The 14705-nt window shown below is 52.0% G+C and overlaps 1 non-coding gene across 1 annotated transcript; it reads left to right on the forward strand.

Moving 5' to 3' along the window:
- The first annotated feature begins 14016 nt into the window (after positions 1-14016).
- TRNAF-GAA lies at positions 14017-14089 on the forward strand. Its single transcript has one exon. It is a non-coding gene; the product is annotated as a tRNA-Phe (tRNA).
- Positions 14090-14705: the final 616 nt, after the last annotated feature.

Here is a 14705-nt window from a genome sequence, read left to right on the forward strand (position 1 = left end):
CTTAACTCAAGATGCAGCTTTTCAGCCATGAGACTCCAGGACATTTTAACAGGAAGAAAATCTCCTCTGTTCTGGTTCAGCCCCATTTGACTCCTTCTGCTCATCTTCTCTCCCTCCCTCCAGTCTCTTTCCTTCCCCACTGGGGCCGCGCAGAGAGGAGCCCCAGTTAGTCTCTGTCACAGAGAGTCTGTATCCCATAAAGGGAGGGAGGGAGGGGTTGCTCCAAAACATTGATAATGGCGAGGGGAGGGGAGGAGTGGGCGTGGTTAGGGGGAGAAAAGATGGAGAACTAACAGTGGGTCCCAGAGAGATTCCCCCAGATTGGGGAGATCCCCTGCTGCCCCGCATCAGCCAGCTGTGGGAAGAACAACTTGGGATTCCTTGGGGAAGCCACCTTTAAAAACACAAGTGTAACATGCTAGTTACATTTTAATAAGACCAAAGCCTCAATCCCAGTGTCACAATCAATGGAATGATTTTGCCTTGACATTTTACCGGCCGCAGACACAAAGCGAGTCAAATTTCAGTTTCCGTTCGGAGTCAGTGCACACACAAGAATCCGGAGGCTTTTAATTCCTTAGGTTCTGCTGCCATTTCATTTCTGTCCTGTTCCAAGATTTATTGTTGTGCAAAGCAACGTTAGGCCCTTGGGAGTGTCTCCCCTGGTCCCACCTGCTGCCCCGGTCAAGTTAAAAGGGCCCGGGGACCCCCGCAACCACCACCAGCAGCACAAGGGGGCTAAGGCAGTTTCCTGCCTGCCCTCACTCCATGTGGCACACCACTCCTGGAAGCGGCAGGCATGTCCCTGGTGTGGGTGGGGGGTCTCCATGCACTGCCCCGCCCTGAGTGCCAACTCTGCCAACTGTAGCAATAGGAGCTGCGGGGGTGGAGTCTGCGGGCAGCGGTGCACAGAGACACCCCTGGCCCTCCCGCTTAGGGGCTGCTGCCAGAGGGGGATGCAGGTTGCTTTTGGGAGATGCCTGAGGTAAATGCTGCACCCCTCACCCTCTCCTGCACCCCCAACCCCAACCCAGACCCCACACCTGCACCCAAACTCCGTCCAAGAGCTTGCCCCCTGCGCACCCTCCTGCAGCACAACCCCCTGACTGAGTCCAGACCCTGCACACAAACTCTCCCAGAGCCCAGCCCCTCTCCCTCCCTCACCCAAACACCCCCCCAGAGCCTTAGGCAGGTGTGTGTGGGGGTGGGGCAGGACTTGGTCCTATTCTGGGCACCACCAAAAATTATACAAACCTGCCGCCCCTGTCCAGCCCAACCTTCTGCTGATGCACCTCAGTCCACACCCGTGCAGGGTTTGAAGCTTTCATTGCTTAAATTCCAGGACACTGGGGGATTTCAGCTCCCCTTTGCCCAGAGGGAACCTTCACCGCACTCCCAACCAGGTTCTTGTCCATGGGATCACTGCATGGGGGCTGGGTCCCTCGGTGTCTTTTCTCTCTCTGTGACAGGCCAGGGTGCAATAACTGGGACATCTGAGCACCCAGGACCTTCTGTGAGGCTGCCATTCCCCTTCCCCTTCTGTGGTCTCATCTGTCATTGACTCCAGCCTTTTTTCTATCCATCGTCAGCACCATCCCAAGCCAGCTGCACTCGCCTCAAAAAGACAAAGAGTCCTGTGGCACCTTACAGACTAACAGACATATTGGAGCATAAGCTTTCTTGGGTGAATCCCCACTTTGTCAGATTAATGTCATGGAAATTTGCAGGGGCAGGTATAAATATGCAGGCAAGAATCAGTCTAGAGATAAGGAGATTAGTTCAATCAGGGAGGATGAGGCCCTCTTCTAGCAGCTGAGGTGCGAACACCAAGGGAGGAGAAATTGCTTTTGTAGTTGGCTAGCCAGGCACAGAATTCCCACTCCATTCATCTGACGAAGTGGGGATTCACCCACGAAAGCTTATGCTCCTGTATGTCTGTTAGTCTATAAGGTGCCACAGGACTCTGTCACTTTTTACAGATCCAGACTAACACGGCTACCCCTGTGATACTCAAAAAGACAGTGTCCCCTGGTGGGTGTAAATCACTGACCTCTCTCCTCTCTGAGCACTCACTGCCCCTGTGTTTCCTTGCCTCTCAGTCTGTGCAGATGGGACCTTTCCATCCAGTGCTGGAGGATTTGCCCTTCTCATCTACCCTTGTCCCAAGCAGCACAGCGGGTGGGAATCTTACATGTACTGAGGTGACTTAGAAGCAGAACCCCCCCCCCCGACCTTCCATGCAACTGGCACTTGCCCCTCACTGAGCAGGATTAAAACTCCTGCAGGGAGACTGCTGGGCCACATCCCCTCTGGGCATGAGCAAAGCAGCAGGGAGAAAAAAAGAACCTAGAGATGGGAGGGATTGAACCCAGGACCTCATACATACAAAGCATGTGCTCTACCACTGCACTACATCCCCAACTGAGCTGCAAGTTACACTCAGAGCTGTCCTATTCCCAGAGCATCCAGTGGCCTAAGAGCAGCCTGGGGGACACATTCCCTGCTCTTAGGGCCAAACCTGCTGTTCTGGAGGCTGCTGGTTCTTAGGGTCACTGAGAACTGATAGAACTCCACTCATCTGGGATTTAACAAATTGTCTTCCATGGAGCAGGGCCAGATCCAGTGTTTTTGCCACCCCAAGTGGAAAAAAAATAAAAAAGCTGCAGTCAACTGCAGCTCTACCTCTGCCGCTTTTGGCCTCAAGTCCTTCACTCTGAGAGGGACCAATTGCTGCTGAAGCCTCCCCTTTCCATTGACCACCCCACAGACCTGCTTGCTGTGCTGGTGCCTGGAGCCAGCCCTGCCATGGAGACACTAGGAAGATGGGGGAATCAGGAAAATACCACGGATTTGTTTATGTTGTAAGTGAAGAATAATTGAAGCAGCTTTGGTTTAAAGTCACTTTTCCCTGACTGAGAATTGAACGCAGACCATGGCAGTGAAAGTGCCAAATCCTAACCACTAGCCCACCAGGGAGGTAATGATACTGTTTTTCTTCTCACTTATGTTACACTTTCTTAGGCTACTTTCTATCCAATTTCTGAAGCTGCTCCATTGTCCATTCCCTGAGGGGCTAAGAGCAGAAAGTGCAGGAATCCCTGTACTCAGGCTCACAACCTGAGATCAACCCAAGCCACTGAAACAAACACAAATGATGCTTCCTACAGCAGGATCACAGAGCAACACAAAGAAAACCCATCAGGAACCATCCTCCTCTGCCTTCATTTACCCCATTGCAATCCTCTCAGCAGACAACTCTTGTGGGAAGGACACTGAGCTGATAGGAGCTCTGACACAGAAACCAAGGGAGGGGTGTTGCACCCCCTCAGTGGGAGCTGATCACATTCTGACTCTAGAGGAGGAGGGAAAGGCGATGGCCACATGATGGGGCCACTATGTACCACAACATGGTTCTTTTATGTGGGATGACTCTGAACATTGACTGATCTCCACTCCCTTGGATTTGAAGAGATGTTTAGTTGTGCACTTAGGAGGCAATTTTATGGATGGTGACACTATGATTAAAGGGTTATTTAATGTTGTAGAAATTGTTAAAAACACTTAGCTTAAACTGGAACTGCCTGTTATTAAAGGCTGGTTTTCCCACATCAGTTCCATAAGCTCTGCTAGAAACACCCTGGGTTCTCTCCTGCCTCGGTGGGAACTGCAGGGAATCGTCCCCTGCTGCCCTTGGCTCCAGGCTGGTTTTTCTGGGGAGGGGATGTGGAATTGATTTGTTTTCTGTTGAGAAGGGAGCCAGGCCAGTTCTCAGGGAACGAGAACTCCCAGCATCTTCCCAGCCCAGCCCAGGCTACTGCCCTGTCCCAGCCTCTGTTCCCCTGGGGGCCCTGCGTGTTTGACTCTAGAGCAGGCCGGGAGCAGCAGATGAGGCAGAGGACAGCCTGGGCCAGGCAGATAAGAAGGAGTTTAGCAAGCAAAAAAGGTAAAATGGCAGTGGAGTATTACCTTGGACTCAACATTTCTCCATTGGTCTGTCTGCTTGGGGGCAGGGACAATAACACGTCCTGCTGCATTTGTTATTTCAAAGGGCAGTTTAGGATTTTCATTCTCACACACGGTGCACAAAGCAGGACTCAACCTTTGGCGTAAACTAAACAAGCTGCTCACAGATTCTGGCAGCCACAATGAGCATTTGGGTGAGAGCTCAGACCTGCCCCTGTCCCAGAGGGAGGAGGTCATCTGTGTGGGGACTGGACCACTGACCTACCCGCTCCTAACTCCCAAACGTTCAGTAACTCTGTTATCAGTGCCTGTGAGTGTTATTTAAACCATAAGAAAAACCACACTGGGCCAGACCAAAGGCCCAGCTAGCTCTGGACCTTGTCTTCTGACAGCAGCCAATGCCAGGTGCCCCAACAACCAGTCAACAAGGCACCACTGGCAGTTGAACCTAGGATCTCCTGTTTACAAAACAGAAGCTTTAGCCAGCTAAGCCATGGTGCCTGAGGGTGGCCAAAATACACTGTCTGCCCACACCTGACTCCCTGCCATCACCATCAGGGCCTGACAAGCTTTGCTTGTGTTTGGATTCTGCAAAGCAGAGGAGCAGGTGAGGTTTTTCTTGCAAGCTGTGTGTGAGTGAATCTTTAGCCAGGTCTGCACTACAAAGTTGTTTCAGCAGAATTATATTGCTCAGGTGTGTGAAAAACACACAACGCTCTCTCGGTCGGTAGCTTGTGGCTGGTGTACACACTGCAATGCCATGTCTGGCCATAGGCGGCAGGTTTGTATAATTTTTGGCAGGGCCCAAAATGGTGGTGCCCCCCCGCTCCCGCCCTGTAAGCAGATATAAAATGAAGCTACAACGCATCAGTGCCACAAGATTGCAAGGTTGGAGAAGGGGTAGGGGGTTCCAGGGGCCAGTCAAGGGACAAGGAGCAGGGGGGGTTGGATGGGGCAGAGGTTCGGAGGGGCAGTGAGGGGACAGGCAGCAATTGGATAGGCATGGGAGTCCAGGGGGTTTATCAGGGGACAGGTAGGGGGTGGGGTCCTGGGGGAAGTTGGGTGGGGTCTCAGGAGGGGGCAGTTGGGGACAAGGAGAAGGGAGGCTTAGATAGGGGCTGGGGTCCCAAGGGGCAGTTGTCTCGGGAGTGGGTAATCGGGGGACAAGGACCAGTGGTGCTTAGATAGGGGGAGGGGGTCCTGGGAGGCAGTTGGGGCAGGGGTCTGGGGAGGGGGCAATCAGCGGCCAGGGGCTGGGATTCAAAGGGTTCTGAGCTGCTGGCAGCCGCGGGGAGCCCTGAGCCCTTTAAATCCCAGCCACCGCGGCTGGCATTCAAAGGGGTCTGGGCTCTCTGCCCCTGCGGGCAGCCCAGAGCCCTCTGATTCCCAGCCGCGGCTGAGATTTAAAGGGCTCTGGGCTCCCCACTGCAGCTGGCAGCCCAGAGCCCTCTGATTCCCAGCCGCGGCTGGGATTTAAAAGGCTCTGGGCTCCCCACGGCTGCAGGCAGCCCAGATCCCTCTGGTTCCCAGCCGTGGCTGGGATTTAAAAGGCTCTGGGCTCCCCGCTGCTGCCGGCAGCCCAGAGCCCTCTGATTCCCAGCCGCGGCTGGGATGTAAAGGGCTCTGAGCTCCCCGCCGCAGCGGGCAGCCCAGAGCCCTCTGATTCCCGGCCGCGGCTGGGATTTAAAAGGCTCTGGGCTCCCCGCGGTTGCAGGCAGCCCGGAGCCCTCTGATTCCCAGCCGCAGCTGGGATTTAAAGGGCTCTGGGCTCCCCGCGGTTGCAGGCAGCCCGGAGCCCTCTGATTCCCGGCCGCGGCTGGGATTTAAAAGGCTCTGGGCTCCCCGCTGCTGCCGGCAGCCCAGAGCCCTCTGATTCCCAGCCGCGTCTGGGATTTAAAAGGCTCTGGGCTCCCCGCTGCTGCCGGCAGCCCAGAGCCCTCTGACTCCCGGCTGCTGCTGGGATTTAAAGGGGCGAAACCTAGCTCCAAATATTGGTGGAGCAGAGCCCCTGATTGTGAATATTCCTGGGGCTTTAGCTCCACGAGCCCATATAAGTTGGCGCCCATGTGTCTGGCGACAACAGTGCCCTGTTTTGCTGACAAAATAAAACGACTTCAATGAGAGGGCTAGAGCTTTTTGCAGCAAACTTAAAGTAACAGAGTAGACGCTGCTGTTCATTATATCACCATAACTGGCCTTCCCCAGTATCCCACAATGCCCGCCGTGAACTCGTCTGCCCTGCATTCCTGCTACAGAGCCATAGGCCCCTCCCCTTTCATCGCTCCGGGAAGTTCTGACAGCTGAGCCTGCTGCTCTGCTCCGGCAGCCAGGAGCAAATCACTGCCATGGATTCTGCTCTCTCCCGCCCTGCGAACAAAGAGCAGGGTGGCGGGAACTTCCTGACAGTGTAGGGGGGCCACTGGCATCCGAACTGTGACACGCCCATGACACCCCTTCCCTCAAGGAGGCTCTTACCTTCTAAACAGGGATGGCTGTTTTCTAGTAAAATCAGGAAAAGGGAAAGAGAAAACTCAAAAGAGGTTCCTCCTGGCACTCACGTACCTGAACCCAAATACTCTCTCAGTCCTCAAAGAGAGACCTGGAGAAGGAGACTTGCTGAAGCAAAGCCACAGGGGTCTCTGAGGTTTCCCTGGCCCCTCGCCCCTGTCCTGCCTGGCTGATGTCAGCATCTCTCTGTGAGGTCACCACCTCCCCACCATCTTGGACCAATAGTCTGAGGTCCTGCAAAAGGCCTTTGTGATGTCACTGTCACACCCCTCCCTTGCTGTGCTAATGTCCTGCCCCTGCCCAGGCACTTTGGAGGTTTGAGCTACTCCCTGTAGATCACCCCACTCAAGGAGCGTTTGTTCTAGGCAGCAAGCCGGCTAGACAGAAAAACATCAGACGCTGCTCCCAAAGTTACACTCAGTTTTTCAGAAATTAGTCGACTTTATGGCCAGAAGAGACCATTAGAGCATCTAATCTGACCCCCTGCATATCACAGGCCTCTTGTATGACACAAGAGCTACTTTTGGGCAAACACATTCCAGAAAGGCATCTAGTCTCCATTAGATGACATCAGGAGATGGAGAATCCACCACTTTCCCTAGAAGACATTTTTCTCCAGCCCTCAGAACATTTGGTGGCTCTTTGCAATTGAATGAGCTCAACCTGTTTAGCTTATCAAAAGAAGATTGAAAGGTGATTTCACTGAAGTGTTGAAGGGCCTTAATGGAGAGAAAAGATTGGGTATGAAAGGGCTCTTTAATCGAGCAGAGAAAGGCATAACAATACCCAATGGCTGGAAGGTGAAAAGAGACAAATTCATATTACAACTAAGGCACAAATATTCAACAGCCAGGATGATTCACGACAGGAACAAGCTCCCAAGGAATGTGGTGGATTCTAATTCTAATTCCTTATGAATATTCTGTGTGTTTGTGTGTGCAGGCAAGGAACATGCTATATGCCCAGAAGACTTTATTCCTCCAGGCTGCAAGGACAGAGGGGATGTCAGGGAATTGCTCTTTCAATCCCCCCCACAGAAAGGCCCTTCTTAGGAAAGGCAAAATCCTGGAGAGAAAGAGTAACACTGAACTAGACTCCAGAGAGACAGATTTTTATAATCACTGGGAGAAGTTTTTCATCTGACCAAGGACTTGAACCCTGGACCCTCAGATTAAAAGTCTGATGCTCTGCCAACTGAGCTAGCCAGGCTCACAAATTAACAAAAGCACAAGTTGGTACAGAGGTGAAGCTAGTCAAGAAAAAGCAAGATGACCACAATAGGGGAAACCTGCTGCTCTCTCTCTCTTCCCAGCCCTGGCCTGGCTGGGTATTAGTGCTGGTTAAAAAGATGGGAAAATTTCGGCATCTACCTTCCTTTCATAGCTGTACAAGACTCAGGCACAATACAGAGGTGCCCATCTGTAAGTGCCAAATGGCTGGATTGGCTAATGCAGCCTGTAGACGTCCAGGGCACTCTGGGATATACAGCCAAGTGTCCATCACCATCATCATTTCAAAGGGATAATGATAATGGTAGCAAGGTTCACAACTGACTCAGCAGTTGCATACAAAGGTGCATGTTTGGCAGTTACGTTGGCTTAGGTTGGCCACCCCAGTCTAGATGTAGAAGTTACAACATTTAAACTTGAAAGAGGGGCCAATTTCCCCATCATTTCCCACCTTTACATCCAAACACGATGAAGGTAGCAGATAGAGCCAGAGCAGGTTGTCTATGGGACCAAGTATATGCAGAGTATCCGTGACAGAGGTTTGTTCAACCTGTTCTTAAAAACCTCTGAGGACAGAGACACCACAGACGCCTTTGGGAGCCTATTCCAGAGCTTAACTACACTCAGAGTCTGACATTGGTGAAGTAGGAGGCTGAGAAAAACAACACTGGCTGTCAAAAAAAAAACAGCCCTCCCTGGTGCTTTAAGCAGTAGGTTCTGGTGTTTTAACAGCCATGGCCTGGGTTCAATTCTTTTAAAGCCAGAAGTTTTTCAATGAAAATCTCCATTCATTTCGCATTTGAAATGGAAAGGAAAAGAGGGCTTCTTGTCCATATCAACAAGGCAAAGAATGGCTTTTTTCTCAGTAAATATTTTTAAAAGGCGCTGACTCGACCTGAAGATCTCATTTCATTTGTATTTACAATGGAATGATTCTCTCTAGGATAGACAGAAATTCTTTAGCTAGACTCGGATTCCACGGGAATACGAGAAGTGATAGTGTCTAACACCTGCCTTTTTTCGGACAACAGTGATGTCCAAGTTTTCCATGGACATTTCCCTTCCAGCACCTCAGGCCCCATCCAACAATACAAGAAACTGAAATGCACAGAAAGTTTCTCACCGTAGGATTCACTGACCAGGCCGGGGGAAAAGTTTTGCCGGAACACTTGGTTATAATATCCCTCCCTGACCTTAAATGGAAAGCAAGGGGCTAACTCTCAGAGCACATAACCACAGCTTATGAGCCTCACATTCTACACTGTCAATGTACCCTTCTCCCTCCCCCTCTATATTGACCAGCCAAGCCTGCCCCCCTCAAGCCACGCCAAGACTCTTCTGGGTAAGGAGCTTGGAATTTACCCAGCTAGGGGCTCTACACGCACCACTTTTGAAGATGTTTGAATTCCCTCCAACTTCTCTCATACAAATGCTAAATAGTTGGTGGTGTAATGTTACAGGAGAGGTTGAAATTAGGCTATTTCCTCAGATAGAAGACAGTGATTGTGTCAGAAGTGGGATGTTAATGGAGCCTAGAGCAACAAATGACAGTGTTAGAGGGCTTATTCCTTCACCCTCTCCTCCTCTTGCCCTGGCCTCTGTGGCTTTTAAACCTTCCCTTGGAGCTGTCAGCACCAGCCGCCTCTGCTCCAGGTGCCCAGAGGAGGAGAGGTGCTGGGCTTCCGCCTGCCCAGCCCTGACTATGAAGCCTGGCCCTGGCCCTGCTTCTTTCAAGTGCCAGGTGGGCAAGAGGGAAAGCACAGTGGCAAGTGCCAGACTTGTGGGCACCAGGTGAAGCCATGAGAATCCCAACCCTCAGGTGTCAGTAGCCAGTTCTACAGCCCTGACCCATCCAGCAGGAGGGGAAAAAATGGCTCTTGCACAGCTGGAGACAGGGAAGTGGAGCAGTGGGAGCTCCAGGGCTTTACCACAAGGTCTCACTGAAATTTGAACTCAGATTGCAGGATTCAGAGTCCTGAGTGCTGCCCATTACACCATGGGACCAGCTCATGTGGCCTTCTCTGGCCATCAGTGACCCTCACGGGGCCTGCTCGAGTAAGGGACTGTTGGCCCCTTACTAAAACTTAGTGGGGTTTTTGGTTGGCTACTTCCCAGTCCCAGTAGAAGGGGGAAGGGCCAATGGGAAATCAGGACCCTGAGACTGACAGTCCCCGGGGCAATGGGGAGAGGACAAAGCTCCAAGGTAGCCGCACTGACAGGCCAGGCAGTGTAATGAGGGATTCACCAGGCCAGGGGGGCCCATCCTCCGTGGGAGCTGGAACTGCCTGGGCCAGAGTGAGGCAGAGCTAAGGCGAGAGCAGGAGCCCGAGAAGAGCCGGGGAGCAGAGCTGTGCAGGTGTAGTGCCAGAAACTGCTCCCTGTAGGACTTTGCTACCTGCAGCAGTTACTGAGACCTGAGGTTGTTCTTATTTGCTGACTTGTCCTAATTGGCTAAAACTTGACAGTGGTGGGGGATGGAAGCATAAACGCTTCGTCCTCCAAGCGACCCTGCCTGGTGTCCATCTGTATCTATTACCTCTTAACACCGGATTGTAAAAAATAGAGTGAGGTCATTTAAACATCATTTATTTTGCAGCTTCATTTACTGTGCTAACAATGTAGCATCCTGACACCGATACTTCTGCCCATGTGACCTGTGGGTTGGATTCATTTTAGTGGGACGTGGGACATGTGGAGGATAATTTAAACTCTTAATTTCCTTATGGTTTCCCTGCAATATACTTCTCTGCTGGTGCAATTTCTGACCATTGCACGTCTATTGTATTTATTACAATAGCACAAGTAAGTCACACAAGTGACATAGTCTAAGGGCTTGGCTACACTTGCAAGTTAGAGCCCATTAAAGCAGCCCCGGGTGCCCTAACTCCTGAGGTGTCCACACTCGCAAGGCACATGGAGCACCTGGGCTCTGCAGCTGGAGCGCTCCTGGTAATCCACCTCCATGAGAAGCATAAAGCTTGCTGAGCCTTGCTGAAATACCCAGGCATCAGTGTGGATGACGTATTGCATCACTGCACTGTGTTTGGCCTCAGGAAATGTCCCATAATCCCCTGAAGTCAAGTGCCCGCTCTGGTCATTGTTTTGAAATCGGCTGCAGGCATGCGGAGATCCCCTTTCAAAACTCTGTTTCTGACAGCCGGCTGCTTACCTGCTCTGGGACAAAGCAACCATTAGTGTGGAATGCTGCTGCTGTTGTGAGTGTGTATGAGGGGAGGTGGGGGTCTGCTGCTGTCCGAACACACAAGACAGCATGCTGACACACTCTCAGCCCCCCAAACACACTGTCACTCCCCCCATGTACACACAACACACTCCCTGTCACACCCCCATTTGAAAAGCACGTTGCAGGCACTTGCACACTGGGATAGCTACCACAGTGCACTGCTCTCTGTGGCATTGCCAGAGCTGCTAATGTGGCCACTCCAGTGCGCTTGCAGCTGTCAGTGTGAACACACGGCAGCGGTTTCCCTGTTGTGGTTTAACTCCCAGCGCTCTACATCTGCCAGTGTAGCCAAGCCCTAAATTTCCCAGACCAACCGAACTCAGTAACTGCCCTCCACCACCGCATGCAGGGAGTAGGGGCACCGTGGAGCACACACCACACTTACTGGCTCAGCCTTGTGCATTCTGGGGTGGCCACCTCCCCGTTGATGAGACCTGGTCCCACCATCTCCGCAGAGCTCCAGTCTGCCCTGCTGCCGTCCCTGTCTGTGTTGTCTTCTCTAGCAGTTGACTGGAAGGTGAGCACTGGCCTGTCATAAACAGATAGTTAAAGGTTAAAGTCTGTTTTACCTGTAAAGGGTTAACATGCAGTACCTGGTGACCACCTGACCAGAGGACCAATCAGAGATAAGATTTTTTCAAATCTCTGTGGAGGGAAGCCTTTGTCTGGGTGAGAACTGTTTTTGAATCTAACAGAGGACAGTCATGTCTCCAAGTTCTCCTGGAGTAGTTTCTACTAATTAATAGTGAGTATTAATTAGAAAGGCAAATTAGTCTTATGATTTGATTTCTATATTTGCAATTGTGTGTTTGCTAAAGGAAATGCTTTATTCCTGTTTGCTGATATTGCTTTTACTGAGAAAAGGGGGAGAGGGGATTCTCTCCAGAGATTGATAAGGTTATACCCTATGAGTGCCCAGCTTGGATTCATAGAGATTCTGTATTTTCTTTTGTTCTCTTAATAAATTCTTTTCTTTTCTTTGGACTTGGTTAATTTCTTCCCTTGGGGAAATTCAGGGGAAGGGGAGGGGGAAGTGGGCTGCTTCCCTGTGTGTAGAGATTCAAGGCATTTGAATCCAGGCACCTCTGTCTCCGGAGCAGGGGAGAGAGGGAAGAGGGGGGAGGTTCCTCCTCTGTGAATTGATCTGTGTTCCCAAGGGGGGAAACAGGGGTGTCCCGGCCCACGGAATTGACCGGGTGGTGGCAGCCGAAGGGGAGACCTACCCTAAGATTTTAGGGTGGGGGAATACATGCGGGTCCTCACTTTGAAACCGCCCAGTTTCAAGTGAGGGTAGACTCTGACATGGCCGCATGCCATGTAGCCGTGTTGTCTCCAAGGGCGAAAGCAGGAGGAATGGTGCCTTCATAGCCCACCCAATATTCCATAACATAGTTAAGGAAAATATTTCTCAATGAATTCTCAGTAAACGATCAGAGGCAGCCAGTGTCCGCATCAGTCTACGAGCATTGGTATTTTCTTGAAATTTGTCAGACCAACCTATCTAACACCTAACACATTTGAAGTTCTTCTTTTCACACTGTTGCTCATTCTCAGGTTCTGCTTTGTCTCCAGACAGATCCAGTCTCTTTCAGGACGGCCTTGCTCTTTCTGTCCGTGTCACTCACTGAGGTGTCGGAGTAAACACTCCCCTTCCTTCTATTCTCAGACAAACACTCGTATTAAGTGTTTGCTACTGATGGGTCTAGAAAGGATTTGTCAAGTGGAAGATGCTGTTTCTGGGGGATTGCTCCCAAGATCCAGTACTTTGGGTTCAAATGTCTCCCAGCTTCCTTGGGGAACATAACACCAAGGCTTTGTTGCAATATACAAGGAGGAAGGAGTTTTTCCACCCCAGCTGAGACTTGAACCCACAATCTCTGGCTTAGGAAGCCAATGCCTTATCCATTAGGCCACTGGGGCCCTGAAAAGCAGGAAAAAGAAGGATGGAAATTCCCTCTCAGGATTGCACATTCCTCACATTCACTCAGAAGCCAAATACCCATTTAATGGCCTTACAGAAACGTCTGGATCCCCTGGCAGTGAGGCAACTGGGCAGGTGGCTGACAGAGCTGAGCACCACCTTTCTGCCAGCCATCTTTAGAGAAGAACCCCACCCTAGAGTCACCCCTCCCTCCTTCAGCGCCTCCACGGCTGTGGCTCTGAGTGGCAGTAGAATGCTTAGGGGGCGAATCCGGGGCTGGAAGGGGGGTAAGGTCGCCCTGTAAGGAGTAACCAGGTGGGGCAGACCCAGGGGGAGGCTGTGGGCTACTGGTTGGTTGTTGGGATCCGAGCTTTAGATCAAAGCTGCACAGTGACCTGACCCCAGGGTTATAAGGCCGATATAGTGACCCCCTTACTGGCCTCGGTGACCCCCAAACCCTTGTTACTAAGGGCATCAAGGAGTCTCTGTCCCTTAATAACTTCTGGGAGCTCCCCAGGAGGCTGAGGGCACCAGCCGCCTCCTGCCTCACAGGTTAGACTCTTGGTGCTGTGCCAGCCGCCCCCTCGCTTGCAGGCCCCGTGTAAGAAGCAGGAGGCCTGGTGCTGGCAGAAGAGGGTTTTGATTAATCGACCTCTGTGTGATGGGCACAGGTCGCTTCCACTCAGTAGCACAGCTGGGGGGGAGCAGGGGAAGCAGCTAAGGGCGCCGGGTTCCTCCGGTGGGGGTGTGGAGCAGCCGTTCGTTTTCCTGTTCACACTCCTCTGCGGTGTGAAAATCGGGGAGGGGAGGCAGAAGCCCCACTTCCCTCCCGACATGACGCCCAGTGGGGGAAGCCAGGACAACAGGGTGGGGCAGCAAGTGGTGGCCAGACTCTCACTGCCAGGGTCTAGTCTAGCTCAGGGTCCAGCTCAACCTCCTCCCCGCGCCACTGGCCCCCAGTCCCCTTCCACCACCAGGTCAACCCGGGCACTAGGGCAGGAACAGGGTGAGGCAGCAAGTCAAGCTAAGCAAGGCAGGGAAAAGCGAGTCTTGTCTTCATGGGCTGCTCACAATGATGTCCTTTTTGTGTGCAACTGCTGCAAAAACATCTCGAGCAGAGAAGCAACAGGCCAAAATATTACCATGCAGCTGCCAAAGTAACTCAGTTGGGAGAGCGTTAGACTGAAGATCTAAAGGTCCCTGGTTCAATCCCAGGCTTTGGCAGGACCTTTCATCCCTCTTTGCACAGTGGTGGCTTGTTTTCTGGGAGCACAGTGGTCCCTGCACCCAAGGTGAGTCCCTGTGCTTGGGCTCTGCAGTAAGAAAAGATTTTGTGGGCTTCCACCCCTAATTGGCTGGCCTGACATTTAACAATGAGGGACAGGAGCTGTCTCTCCTAAGTGAGTTATTGGTGGACCCAATATGGCAGGAAGAGAGTGCTAGAGGGGGTGCTGGGCAGTGATAGGCAGGTAGAGAGGATGAAAACTCTTCTGTGCAGCTGAGGGAGGGCAGTACCAGGGAAGGGGCATGTGTGAAAGTGGCCCTGTGGAAGGGAGTTGGGGGCCCAGGAGGAGGCACTTGATGTTCAGTGTCTTGGAGCAGCTGGGCTTGGACATGGTGGGTGTTCAGGAAATGCACATTAACAGCTCTAGGGTAGCTTGATGGGCAGAGGGTGATTGGAGGAAGGGCCCATCTCTCTGGTCCTCCAGGCCAGGGAAGAATGATGGGGTTGGAGTCTTGTTCTTCACATTCGCAGTGCGAGTACAGAAGGGGCTGGAGCTCTGACCAGGGAGGGCATTACTGGTGGCTTTGTGCTCCATGGCACTGGTTACTGCTATAT

The sequence above is a fragment of the Mauremys mutica genome, unplaced genomic scaffold (assembly GCF_020497125.1).
Source record: "Mauremys mutica isolate MM-2020 ecotype Southern unplaced genomic scaffold, ASM2049712v1 Super-Scaffold_100342, whole genome shotgun sequence".
Taxonomy (NCBI): Eukaryota; Metazoa; Chordata; order Testudines; family Geoemydidae; genus Mauremys; species Mauremys mutica.